This window comes from Canis aureus, chromosome 5 (genome assembly GCF_053574225.1).
Source record: "Canis aureus isolate CA01 chromosome 5, VMU_Caureus_v.1.0, whole genome shotgun sequence".
Taxonomy (NCBI): Eukaryota; Metazoa; Chordata; class Mammalia; order Carnivora; family Canidae; genus Canis; species Canis aureus.
Window position 1 is genome coordinate 47,616,412 of NC_135615.1, and position 13,346 is coordinate 47,629,757.

At 39.2% G+C, this 13,346-nt stretch overlaps 1 protein-coding gene, 1 long non-coding RNA gene and 1 other non-coding gene across 11 annotated transcripts in view; 2 read left to right on the plus strand and 1 right to left on the minus strand.

The window, feature by feature from the left end:
- PDE4D (phosphodiesterase 4D) overlaps nt 1-13,346 on the minus strand; it is a 1,385,565-nt gene that overhangs the window by 983,222 nt on the left and 388,997 nt on the right. The gene's annotated exons all lie outside the window — the stretch shown is intronic.
- LOC144314129 (uncharacterized) overlaps nt 1-13,346 on the plus strand; it is a 107,397-nt gene that overhangs the window by 52,819 nt on the left and 41,232 nt on the right. The window lies entirely within an intron of this gene.
- LOC144315066 (U6 spliceosomal RNA) lies at nt 5,946-6,052 on the plus strand. Its single transcript, XR_013380868.1, has one exon. It is a non-coding gene; the product is annotated as a U6 spliceosomal RNA (small nuclear RNA).

The following is a 13,346-nucleotide window of genomic DNA, read 5'->3' on the forward strand; positions in this document are numbered from 1 at the left end:
GAAAAAAAATTGGAGAAAATTCATTAATACTTGCAATTACTATCCTAAGAGAGATGTAAGAAAATATTTCTTCACTATAACACAATCAAGATGTCATGGTAATGTAATAATTAGAGAACAAGAAAGAGCTAATAAAAACAGGATTGCTAAAAGAGTCAATGGAAGGGTTAAAATATAAATATGAGGCAGCCTGGGTGGCTCAGCGGCTTAGCACCGCCTTCAGTCCAGGGCATGATCTTGGAAACCCGGGATCGAGTCCCACGTCAGGCTCCCTGCGGGGAGCCTGCTTCTCCCTCTGCCTGTGTCTCTGCCTTTCTCTCTCTCCTCTCTGTGTGTCTCATGAATAAATAAAATAAATATATATATATATATTTAAATATGAGAGACATTCCTAGAAAGTAGAATTTCAACTTTTAAAAAGGATTTTATTTATTTACTGAGAGAGAAAGAGAGAGAGAGAGAGCAAGAGCACAAATGGAGGGAAGCAGAGGGAGAAGCAGACTCCTTTTTAAGCAGGGAGCCCAATACAAAGGCTCCATCCCAGGACCCTGGGATCATGACCTGAGCCAAAGGCAGATGCTTAACTGACTGAGCCACCCAAGTGCCTCTAGAATTTCTTTAGAAGACAAAAAATAAGGTAGGAAAAATACGACACGGTGAAATTCATCTTAGAGTTTCTATAGCCAACTAATAATTTTCCTGGAATAAGAAAACAGAGAATACTGAAGATGATACATTATCACAGAAATACTGTAAGAATATTTTGTAGAACTTATAGGTTCAAGTATGGAGATTCAAAAGACCCAAAGCAGTGTGTAGAGATTGTACCAATAAGCTAAGGCTGCCTGAGGAACCTGCCAGAGTGTTACAGGGAAAATTGTATCAGCCACAAGAGGAAGCCACCCCAGGTGTGATACTGAAGACTACTTCAGCCACTGCTTGCATTCTTCTCTGCTAGAATCATTTCATTCATTCTCATAGTTTAACTGCAATCTGCATGTGATGACTCATAAAATTAAATCTCCAGTTGCAACTTCAAGACCTGCAAGTCTGCTCTACCTGCATACCTTGCAGGAAAGTGAAATACAGCATGTTCAAATTTGATTTACCATCCATCCTCACATAATAGCTCTTCTTTCTGTTTCTTTATTCCTCCTGCACCTGTTTTCCCTTGATGTTGTAGGGGCTACAAGTAGGTCCCCCCAAAATGCGCCACTTCAGCATGGCAGATTATTTTAAACCGAAAACAAGAAGCAGCTTTAACCTTCCTCCTAATTGCCTAAAAATAATTTAGAGAGAGGACCTGCTCCAGTAAGAGAGTTGCCACCATAGATAACCACAGTCTAATAATTTGAACCAGAGGTGGTAGACAGGGAGGAATTTAGCAAAGTCTGTTTGTTAAAATTCTTGCCTCTCTCCCATTGTTTCTGAACAGTCCAGCAAACATTTGTTCACGAAACATTTACTCTTCCGTATCTGTGAATTGCTTTTCTTCCCTTTGATGTTCCAGACCCCATATCTCCTCCTTAATTCAGGATGACATATATTATTCATTTTGCCTGACTGTCTTTGGAGTCTCATGCTTATGCAAATTCCCCACACATATGAAATTACACTAGGTTTTCTCCTGTTGATCTGTCTCATGCCAATTTAATTCTGAGCCCAGTTATAAGAACATTTTTCCCCTCTCCAACAGTAAGACAATAATCCATCAAATAGAAACAACTCGATATCTGGGAGTCACCCTTTATTCTGCTCTCTCACCATCAGCATACAAACAGCCACAGCATTCTGTCAATTTCACTTGCTTTTAAAAAAAGCCTCCAATCCATCTTCCCTTTTCCATTCTTACTAGCCTTATGTAGAGTCATACAAATTTGCAGTAATCAAAGGTAGTATTGGCAAGGCACTAGACAAATTTATTATGGAACAGAATACAGGTCAAAACCAGACCATGTATATATGAAAACTTACTACAATGACATGGAAATCTTACCATAATCAAGGTAGCATTTCAAGTAGATGAAGAAAACATGGCTATTTCAGTATATGGTGATGGGAGCACTGGTATCCATTTAGAAAAAAAGATATAATCCTTTATGGCACAAGCATAATCGCATTTACAGATGGATTTAAAACCTAAATGTAATAAACAGAACTATGAAAGTATTAAAAGAAAAAATAAGAGATTATATTATAAGACCTTAAAGACTTCTTTAACAGAGGAGATAAGAAAAATACAGTATGCAAATCCTTGAATACAAAGCAGTAGAGGCTCCCATCTTCCCTCTGTAGTATAAACAAGAGTGATGGTGAAGACGGTTTGTAAGCAAGCTTTTCCCGATGTATTGTTATTCCTTGCTCCATTTCTCTTTCCATACTCATGCTATTAAACTATTTTATAACCTTATTCTCTGAACTTCCTCTTGTATATCATCATCATCTTGAATTTCAAGCTTAAATGCTCCAAACTGTGTCAGCCATCGTCCATGCAGCCTCTCCTATCTCTTTGTCCATTAAATGCAAAAACCCACAAGTGAGTTAGAGTTATCCTATGTAGCACTCACTGTATTTCAGGCTTTGTACCAAGCACCTTACATACCTCATTTTTAATCTTCAAGACAACTTTCAAGAGAGTTTTTGTTACAACCATTTGGGCATAATTGCTTCAATCTCTTTTTCTTAGGAAAACCACTTTTCTTAAAAGCTGATATATACTTACCTAAAATTTACATATAAAGGAAAGAACAAGAATGAAATGAAAACAATTGTACAATTTCAGCACTAAACAGAAAGCATTAATGTTAGGTAAACATGATTTCAGACATCTTTCTAAGAATGTATTATGATAGATGGTTTGGTTCATAGAAAGAAGAGAAATGAGAGAAATATTTCCCTAAAAATGTGAATTGTGTACTACTGTTATTTTTATTTAAAATTATTAATTTAATTATAATTATTATCAACAGTAAGAAAATAACTTGAAAATATAATTATTAAACTTTATATAGCCACAAGATATTGTGTTAGAAAAAGTAGACAACTCACCCTCCTCTTTTTTGAAAAAGGATGTTTTGAAAAACATCTTAGTGTTTTCACATTCTCTCTTTCTATCTCTCCTTCCCTTCCTCCTATCCTCCTCTCTCCTCCTAATTGTTATTCTTACAATAACTGGGTTTGTAACACGTATAGCCTCTCTGCAATCACAGTTCCTATTGTTGTTTATAATTCATCCTATAGATGAATTTCTTACAGAGCAATTACTCTGGAACATTCCTTATAAGATTTACCACTGTTTATAAATTGTGTATTTGATTAGTGCATTTTTTTTCTCCCCAAAGATTTAAGTTCCATCAAGTCAGGGACCACTATTACATCAAACCTCATGCGATACCTGACACAGAAAAAGTATTCAATAAATATATCCTGAATGAGGAAGCAAATGTGTTAAGGGCCCCATGAAGTGAGCATAGAGTACAATAATAATGGGGATTCAGAAGGGGGTGAGGAACTCAAGAACTTTCTAGAAGATGCTATCTCTGAGGACCATTGGATTGAGATAGATGACGGTGTCACAGGTTAATTTGCATTTTTATTTTACTGGTGGAATGGAGTAGCAGAAGAGTGGCCCAATGAGATATGCGCGTGACATATTTTTATACATTATGTGTGTTTTACACAAAAAAAACTGTCTTGAAGGATAATACCTAAATTATCCTTCCAAGTTATCTGAGGGTAAATTGATTCCAAATAACTTTTTCTCTTTTTTCTATCTCTAAAATCTATCTCCTAAAGAATAAACACATATCAGTTTCATCATCAGATGAAAAATAATAAAGCAGTTTTTATTTTGGAAAAATACATCTCCATAGCAATTAACATCTATGGAGGGCTTACATTGTGCCACAAAATGCTCTAAAAACCTTCATAGTATCAATTTATTTAATATTTGAAACAAAACTCTGAAGTATGATTTATTGTGGTGTCCATTTTATGGATGAGGACAATGAGAACTAAGAGAGGTTAAATACTTTGCTCAAGGTCACATAGCTATTAAGGAGAGGAACTAACATTTGAAACCAAGCTGTCTAGCACCAGAGTTTATGCCACTAACCAAAACTACCCCTCAGAGCAGAGCAATTTCATAATCTGAGCTCTATACTGTTTTCAGTTGGAAGAAACCCAGGCAGTGTTACTAACAGGCACAGACAGCCTCCACTGTGCAATCTCCTCATTTTCCATTCATCCACTTTAAAATAGGAAGACTTTCGAGCTTGTTCATTTGACTCTCTTTACCAAAAAGAGGCCACAAGAACAGCTAGGAACATGCCACGCAAAATCCATTAAGATGCTATCTATTGAACCACTCGCGTATGAAATCAAACCCCTCCTTTACTTTTTCTCCATCTTCTTTTCTTAGATTAAGGCAATGGATAATTCATCACCTTTCCTCAAAGGGGCATTTCCAATACCTTCAATTATATTGGCATTTCTTATCCCAATATAAATGTCATGCCTCATCAGGGTCACATAATGAAATGTGATGTGGTCTATTTGCCTGAGTTTTCAAGGGCATTTGGCGACTGCTGTTCTGTATGCCCAATGCATCATTCTACGGACTTAACTAAAAAAAAGAGAGCAGGAACTGCAGGTAATTCTTACCCTCTAGGTAAAGCCCATGCCTTTATGTAGGATGGAAAACCAAACACACTAGTGAATCAATCCTAATAAATACACACACTGTGATTTCTGGGCCTTTCTGGTTTCCTTTTTTGCTCAACTCAGAAAGATTCAGAAAAGCATGTCTTGAGTAAAAGCTTCTTTCTCCAAAGAAGTTCTTTGTTCTACTACTATGAAATTGGATAAGTCAGATAGAATCTATGTTTAACCATGACTCCTTAAAAGCTAGGTTATTGCACATACATGTGTGCGTATGACCTCTTTTTTCATGTCTGAAATTTACGTTTTCCACGCACTTTCTATATTATATCTTACAGTGATTAAGTGTGTGAGTAGGTTACATGACCCTAAAAGTTTTATCAATACTTTAAAACTTATTGTATGTCCCTGCACACAGCATATTCTTGCATGGTAGTTCTACCTATTTCATGGAGATTAGCAGTCTCCTAATAGCATAGTAGAGTTTTTATAACCAACTCAGTTCAGTGAAACTATGTAGACAGTTGACCTAGAAAACAAAAATGAAATATTCAATTTGGGATCTAGAATCATTTAATTCAGCTAACCATATAATTATCAACTCTCTGTCTCATTCTATACTGTGTGATTCCTTCCTAAAGCATAAAATCACCTCAGGAAAAAGACCAATAAAGTCTCAGATGAAACAACACTTTTTTCTCATTTATGTTTTTATTAGGTGAGTCATCTCTTTCGTAATCATTAATCTGCCTCGGTCTATGTTATTTAAGTTCCTTCTTTTAACTAATCTCATTTGCTTCCATCTATGCTGATCTGCATTGTTTTCTCCCGAGACACAGTGAAAAGAAAATCGTTGTGCTTTTATCTATTCATGTGTTCTTTCTATAATCCAGCAGGGAGCTCAGTACTCAATAAAGCATTTTACTGTCACACGATTACATCGTCATCCATCACCATCTATAATTTTTCTGCTTTTCTGTAATTTCTGACGCTTCTACAATGATCAAAGACAATAAAATAACAAAATAATAGAGGGAAAAGCAATTTCAAAAACAAGAGTAATAAATGGATAGCATTCTCTGCTCTCTTTTGACATAAATAAATTCAGTCCTCTGACATCTGATGTATTCACTCATATATGCCCACATTTCACTTACTCATGTTCCCCAAGTCTTTTAACTCTGGGGAGATGAAAAACTGCTGAGGTGTCTTGCATGTTCCACTGCTAAACTCTACTGCTTGCCTCCACACTAAGGTATGACAAGTGTTCTTTAAAGTGAAATCTGGTGCTCGCTTAGGCAGCACACAGACTGAAATTGTAATGATACAGAGAAGATTAGCATGGCCCCTGTGCAAGGATGACATGCAAATTAGTGAAGTGTTCCAGAAGAAAGAAAGAAAGAAAGAAAGAAAGAAAGAAAGAAAGAAAGAAAGAAAGAAAGAAAGAAAGAAAGAAAGAAAAGAAGAAAAGAAAAGAAAAGAAAAGAAAAGAAAAAAGAAAAGAAAGAGAAAAAAGAAAAGAAAAGAAAAAAGAAAAAAAGAAAAGAAAAGAGAATCTATGTTGCAGACAACAATGGCAGGAAAACAGATTGGCTGGGCCCAGTTACAGGCCCCTTCACCTGGCTTTGCAAATGTAAACTTGGACTGAAAGAAACAGAAGGAAAGCTCAGTCTATTTCTTTGAACATCAGGAGGGAAGACACACGAGTTCTCCTTGAATTTTCTTATAAATTGTTCCATGTCTCAAAAAAAAAAAATGAAGTTATTATTCGTGTAAATACAAGAATGTATCTAAAATTTAGAAAATCTAATTGAGCTTAAGAAGAAAAGCTACATTAGAACACCACTGTGTCTTGATGGACCCAAAATTTCCAACATTTGGAGAACTTCAGCACCTCATTGCTTATTTAATTTATCAGCATGGTTTTCCCAACCTCCCGCTTCTAAAAATGCTATAGTTGGTTTCGGTGAATGAAAGATCATATGAGGACTTCAAAGAACTCCTTAAGCAGCTCCTCCTCCTTCTCCTCTCTCTTCTTCAAAGCATCATATAACAAGTCAGTAAGCCATGTGCCAGGTATAATCCTGGGGGCACACTAATTTATTATCTTTAATTTTCAAAAGTTCTGCAAGATAATAAGTATTATTCATTTTCTTCATTTGCTAAGAATGAAACTCAGTGTTAGAGAGTTTACATAGCTTGCCACTCCTGGCAGGTAGTAAGTAAGGCAGCTAGTATTCAGGATCAGGTCTGACTGGTCCCAAACTTGTGGTCTTTCATTCTACAAGTCCAGAATGTATCAGTAGGCTTAACCCTAATCATAGAGGCTTCCCCAGGGACTAAAGAGCTATATCACAGAGATGGTTACAGGTGGGATTTGATAAAGGAAATTTTCAACATTTAATGTTTGTGGACCCTGCTCTTGGGCTCCAGGGAAGCCACACTTTAACATTTACCATGGTTGGAATGACTTACCAAACTTAAAAGTTTGGACTCTGTTTCTACCCTGAGCCCACAGTATAAAACTGCTTTATTAGCAAATAACCTAAAAGTAACATTTCAAACTTGAAAAAAGTCTCCCTAAGTTCCATCCCCACGCCTCCGAAGCCTGCAACCTTGCACATACAAAAGCATAAGATAAAGTTTTTAATTTTCTGGGATGTCCTTCATCATGATGATTTGTAACTCAGTGAAACAAAAAACATTTATAACACTGTATTAAACATTCCTTCTCTGGAGCACTCTCTTCTTCCTGAAGATTGTGTATCTCAGGCAGCTGTCCTAACTGGGGCTCAAAGAAAACTCTCTTCTTCTTCTTTTTTTTTTTTCCAGAAATTCTAAAAGGTTGTTCACTTTCTGTCAGTGGGTTCCTAAGGCGGGTAAGAGAATGAATTCCAGAATGAAAGTTAAGTATTCCATGTCACAGAGAAGTTATGACTTCTGTGATACCGTTTATATACACGATTGTTTGAAATGTGCCCAAAATGGAATTTGTAATTTGGCTATTTGCTGTGGCAGCACTATATGCCTGAGTTGATTAGGACAGCCACTTTTACTTTGGAAGGTGAGCTAGGAAGGAGGTGAGCTAGTTGTCATGTTGTGAAAGGAACAAGAGAATAGTGGGTGCCATGGAATGAATTCTATATGCTCAAATTGATATGGTGAAACTATTCCTTGACGGTACCATATTTGGAGATAGGACCATTAGGAGGATATTCAGGTTAAGGACCTGGTGCCCTTATAAGAAGAGGAAGAGACATCAGAGCCCTGTTTGTCTGCCATGTGAGGACACAGCAGCAAGGCAGCTACCTGAAAGCCAGGAAGAGATCTCACCAGAAACTTGACCATGCTGGCCCCATGACCTCGGACTACGAGAACATGAGAAAACAACTTACTGTCATTTAAGCCACCCATTCCATGTGATCGTGTTATGGTAGCCTGAACTAATACAGTGGGGATTTGGGGACAGTAATGGTGTCTGTCACCTTTCTTCCCAGAAAATATTGTATATCCCTACAACATATTCACAAATGATGATTTGGTTTTTAGCCCAAATGAAGAAAGGATTTATAGTCAGATTGTGAAGTAACTATATTCATTAAAAAAAAAATCTGAGCACAACAGTTCTGCTTCAATGTACAGGTGATGAAATACAGCATGGAGGTGGGCAAAGGGTCAGTTCCTCCACCATCTTACATGTGTGGGTATCAGAGACCACGGAAGCATCATCCACAGAGAGAGGGATGGGGCGCCACCAAAAGATGGCCCTGCCTAGAAGGACATAGGGCAGTAAGGAAAGAGACTGGGATGAGGGATGACAAGAAGTAAAACTACTGACAGTGCAGTACAAAATACTGGAGACTCTCAGAAATAAAGGGAGGAGATTGGAACAGGAAGAGAAAGTGAGAACGGGAGAGACTAGGGTGCTACAGTTATGCAGAGGGGGAGCCAAGACTCTCCGCAGTTAGGATAGACAACATGGTTAATGGAATCTCATTTGTATTCATCAGTTTTGAGAGATCAAGTGACATCCACATTCAAGCAGTGACATTTTACAATATACATTAATGTTTGCTCCTCCTGTTTATCATAACAGACTTCCTAAAGTTCTGCCTGAAATCTAGTAATAGTGTAGTAGGATTCTTTTTTCTTTTTGTTCATTCTGCTTTTACAGAAGAAACCATTTTATAATCCACGTCAGATACTTTTGCCTGATATTTTCAGGAAAATCTCTGACATGCTACTAAAAAAGCACACATCATTATTTTAACTTCCATAAATGTTTAGGTTACTCAGACATTTCTCTGCTTCTAGAAATATATATATCTTAATGTAAAATGATCTTCCCAGGAATAAAAAATTGCCAGGAAAACATACTAAGTGGCATGATACTCACAAGGCTGGTACCTCTGAGAAAAGGCCTAGAAAGAATCTGACAAATTACTGTCAGGTAGCCCATTTAAGAAACACCCACCAAAAGACAGTGGAATAGAATTCCTTGACACAGCTGGAGTCTGTTTTTAAAGCAAGCTTCCAGGTTATTTCATATGCCTATCCATACTTTTGCTAAAATCTATTCATCACTACTGAACATCTTAGACAAGAGACCAGAGTAGGACAAGACAATAGTACTAGTGGCCTTTGATTTAGCAGCACCTGTAGGGCCCAGGAGACGAAAGCTCTCATTCCCCAGAGCAGATCTAAGCATGGGATCATGAGGAAAACTCTGTGCTTAGAGAAGCAATGTGGCTCAAGCTACCGGAAGCTAAAAATGGCTAAGGTCACTAGAAAAGAAGGAAGGGAAGTTGGCTGCACCAAAAGACAAAAAAATGTTGATGATAAAACATGCCATCGTCTCCTTCATCTAACTGCTCCTTTCTTTCCACACACACTTGGCAACCTATCCTAAGGGCTACCTTTGCCTTGCTGGGCAGTATGCACTCCAGGGACACTGGGCACTAAACTGCGCTGGGATTCAGATTCTCATTTACTGCAATGCTGCATTGGTGGACACAGTCATGTTAGAGCCTTTTCTTCAGTTTGGGCCTCAGAAGCTGGAGAGCACACACCTGCTCCTATTTGGGATAGTGAGAAGCAAGGCTCCACTCTGTGTGCAGGCTCTTTTATTCTCACCAAACTTCCCTCCATTAGCTTTCAGAGTCAACCAATCCTACCACAAACAAATGTGGCAACATAATTGAGATGAAAGGGGGGTGGTGGTGATGCAGACTCCACCTTCCCAGTCTCTCTCTTGCCCCCTTATCCCACTATCACCTGTCTTATCTATGCAGGAATGTCCCCACTAAATAATCCTCCCAACACAATGTTGAAATATAAGGTAATTACTTGCTTGGAGCCAAGCTCAGCCACTCCTCTGTCTCAGTTGTTTGTATTAAGGAAACATGGGTCACCTTGTGAGCAGTCCTCCATTCACTGGGCTGCAGGCTACCAGGCCTTACTGGAAGAAATGACAGAGAGGGCCCTTCTCTGCTCACTTACCACTAAGTCATCATGCTCTCAACTTTTGCACCCCACCCATCTATTTCTATCACTCTTTCACCTCCAACTGTTTATTTGTTTTTTTTTTTGAAGGTCTTTAGGGTTTTTTTTTTTTTTTACTTTCTTTAGTTCTAAATTCTTAATCTTTCATTTTCTTTGCATGTTTATTTTCACAACATAAGCTGATTCTTTTAATACTTTTCCTGCTTTAATTTTATTTATTTATTTTTCTGCTTTAACTTTGACCTCATTTGTTTCTAACTTTTTTTTTTCTTTAAGATTTTATTTATTTATTCAGAGAAAGAGAGAGAGAGAGAGAGAGAGGCAGAGACACAGGCAGAGGGAGAAGCAGGCATCATACAGAGAGCCTGAGGTGGGACTCAATCCAGGGTCTCCAGGATCTCCAGGATCACGCTCTGGGCTGCAGGCGGCGCTAAACCGCTGCGCCAACGGGGCTGCCCTGTTTCTTTTTATCTATTGTTTTAAATCGAATATATTTCATCCTACCATGAATTTTATCTATTTGCTTGTTTTGTTAAGATTTTAATTCTTTCTTTTCCACTCCCTTTCTGTTAACTTGCTTTCAACTTAAAAGGAAAAAGTCCATCCCATTCTAACCCACTCTTCTCTATCTCTTATTTCTAAATTGGGTACATTCTCTTGTTTTCTTCTCTTTCTCCATAAGCTTGTTAACTCTGACCAGGAAGGTAAGAAGGCCTTTCTTTCCAATCTTTGCCGGCAGGCACCCCTCCATATCCATACTTGCCTTTTCAAGGACATACCTTCAACATTCTAATCCCAGGAAATTCAAAAGACCACAGGTTAACTAACCATTCTCATCAGGACTGTAATTCTCTAGATAATTGTTGCCTGCCAACACTTGACACTATCAAGTTTATATCTCCAATTTCTATGTATTTTTTAGCATACCTGACAAATGAGTTTGGCTTAACTGTGACTACAATTGGCAATGGTCTATGTAAGAATTTTGAGAATAGGAAGTCAGACCTGGGGAAAAAACTCCCAGTGCCAGTGACTTTCAAACTTCAGTTTTATATTATCTAAAATATTTTTGGGGCAGCCTGGGTGGCTCAGCGGTTTAGCATCTGCCTTTGGCCCAGGGCCTGATCCTGGAGACCCGGAATGGAGTCCCACATCAGGCTCCCAGCATGGAGCCTGCTCCTCCTTCTGCCTGTGTCTCTGCCTCTCTCTCTCTCTCTCTCTCTCGAATAAATAAGTAAAATCTTAAAAAATAATAATAATAAAAGAAAAGAAAATATTTTTGATAAGCTGTTTGCTCCCCCATATATTTTCAAGGCAAAATTATTTTTTCATCATAAGTTTTAATATTTGCTAAATAAATAATAGTTATAAGAAACAGGTTAAAAAAAAAAAAGAAAAGAAACAGGTTATCTCATTGTAAAACTCACATTTTCAAACAAAACTGATAAATAATTTTCTAAAATTGTATCCAATGAAATCAAAATGCCATGGTAATTTGGTCTCCATTATCCATTAAAAAAATTTATGAACAAAGCCTTCATTAACAACCAGAAATTTAATATTATTACTATTTCCCCTTAAACTTGTATTTCCATTCCACTTAAAAGAAATTGTTATCAAACTTATAATGTATTTTAAATTTCAATGCATTTCATAGTCCTACCAAATGTCATTGCAATAAAAAAGCATGTAAATGGAGGAGGCGGGGCAAGATGGCATAAGAGTAGGGTCTCCAAATCACCTGTCTCCACCAAATTACCTAGAAAACCTTCAAATCATCCTGAAAATCTATGAATTCGGCCTGAGAATTAAAGAGAGAACAGCTAGAATGCTACAGTGAGAAGAGTTCGCGCTTGTATCAAGGTAGGAAGACGGGGAAAAAAGAAATAAAGAAACAAAAGGCCTCCAAGGGGGAGGGGCCCACGAGGAGCCGGGCTGAGGCCGGGGCGAGTGTCCCCAGGACAGGAGAGCCCCGTCCCGGAGGAGCAGGAGCTGCACCGACCTTCCCGGGTGGAAAGGGGCTCGCAGGGAGCTGGAGCAGGACCCCAGGAGGGTGAGGATGCCCTCGGGCTCCCGGGGACAGTAACAGACACCTGCGCCCCGGGGAGGGTGCGCCGAGCTCCCTAAGGGCTGCAGCGCGCACGGCGGGACCCGGAGCAGCTCGGAGGGGCTCGGGCGGAGGAAGAGGCTCCCAGCGGAGGGGGCTGCGGGGGCGGGAGCGCAAATCCAACAGTGCAGACCGGGAGCACAGGGCGCCGGGTCACAGCCCAGGATCCGGCCTCCCCCCGGGACAGGCAGAGACCGAGAGGGCCCAGGTCAGCAAGGACGCTCCTGCTGCGAGATGAGCAGATCAGCGGCCCCGCCCCGGAGCCTCCAGGCCCTGCAGACGGAGAACTCTGGAGTTACTGCGGGGGCTGAATCCAGGGCTCCAGAGCTGGCCCCGCCACTGGGGCTGTTCCTCCTGGGGCCTCACGGGGTAAACAACCCCACTGAGCCCTGCACCAGGCAGGGGGCAGAGCAGCTCCCCCAAGTGCTAACACCTGAAAATCAGCACAACAGGCCCCTCCCCCAGAAGACCAGCTAGACGGACAAGGTCCAGGGGAAGTCAAGGGACTTAAAGTACACAGAATCAGAAGATACTCCCCCGTGGTTCTTTTCTTCTTTCTTTTTTTTTTTTTGTTGTTGTTTTGTTTTGTTTTGTTTTGCTTTTTGATTTGTTTCCTTCCCCCACCCCCTTTTTTCCTTTTTCTTTCTCTTTTTCTTTTTTTTTTCTTTCTTTTTTTTTTTCCTCTTTCTCTTTTCTTTCCTTCTTTCTCTTCTCTCTTTTTCTCCTTTTCCCAATACAACTTGCTTTTGGCCACTCTGCACTGAGCAAAATGACTAGAAGGAAAACCTCACCTCAAAAGAAAGAATCAGAAATGGTCCTCTCTCCCACAGAGTTACAAAATCTGGATTACAATTCAATGTCAGAAAGCCAATTCAGAAGCACTATTATACAGCTACTGGTGGCTCTAGAAAAAAGCATAAAGGACTCAAGAGACTTCATGACTGCAGAATTTAGAGCTAATCAGGCAGAAATTAAAAATCAATTGAATGAGGTGCAATCCAAACTAGAAGTCCTAACGACAAGGGTTAACGAGGTGGAAGAACGAGTGAGTGACATAGAAGACAAGTTGATAGCAAAG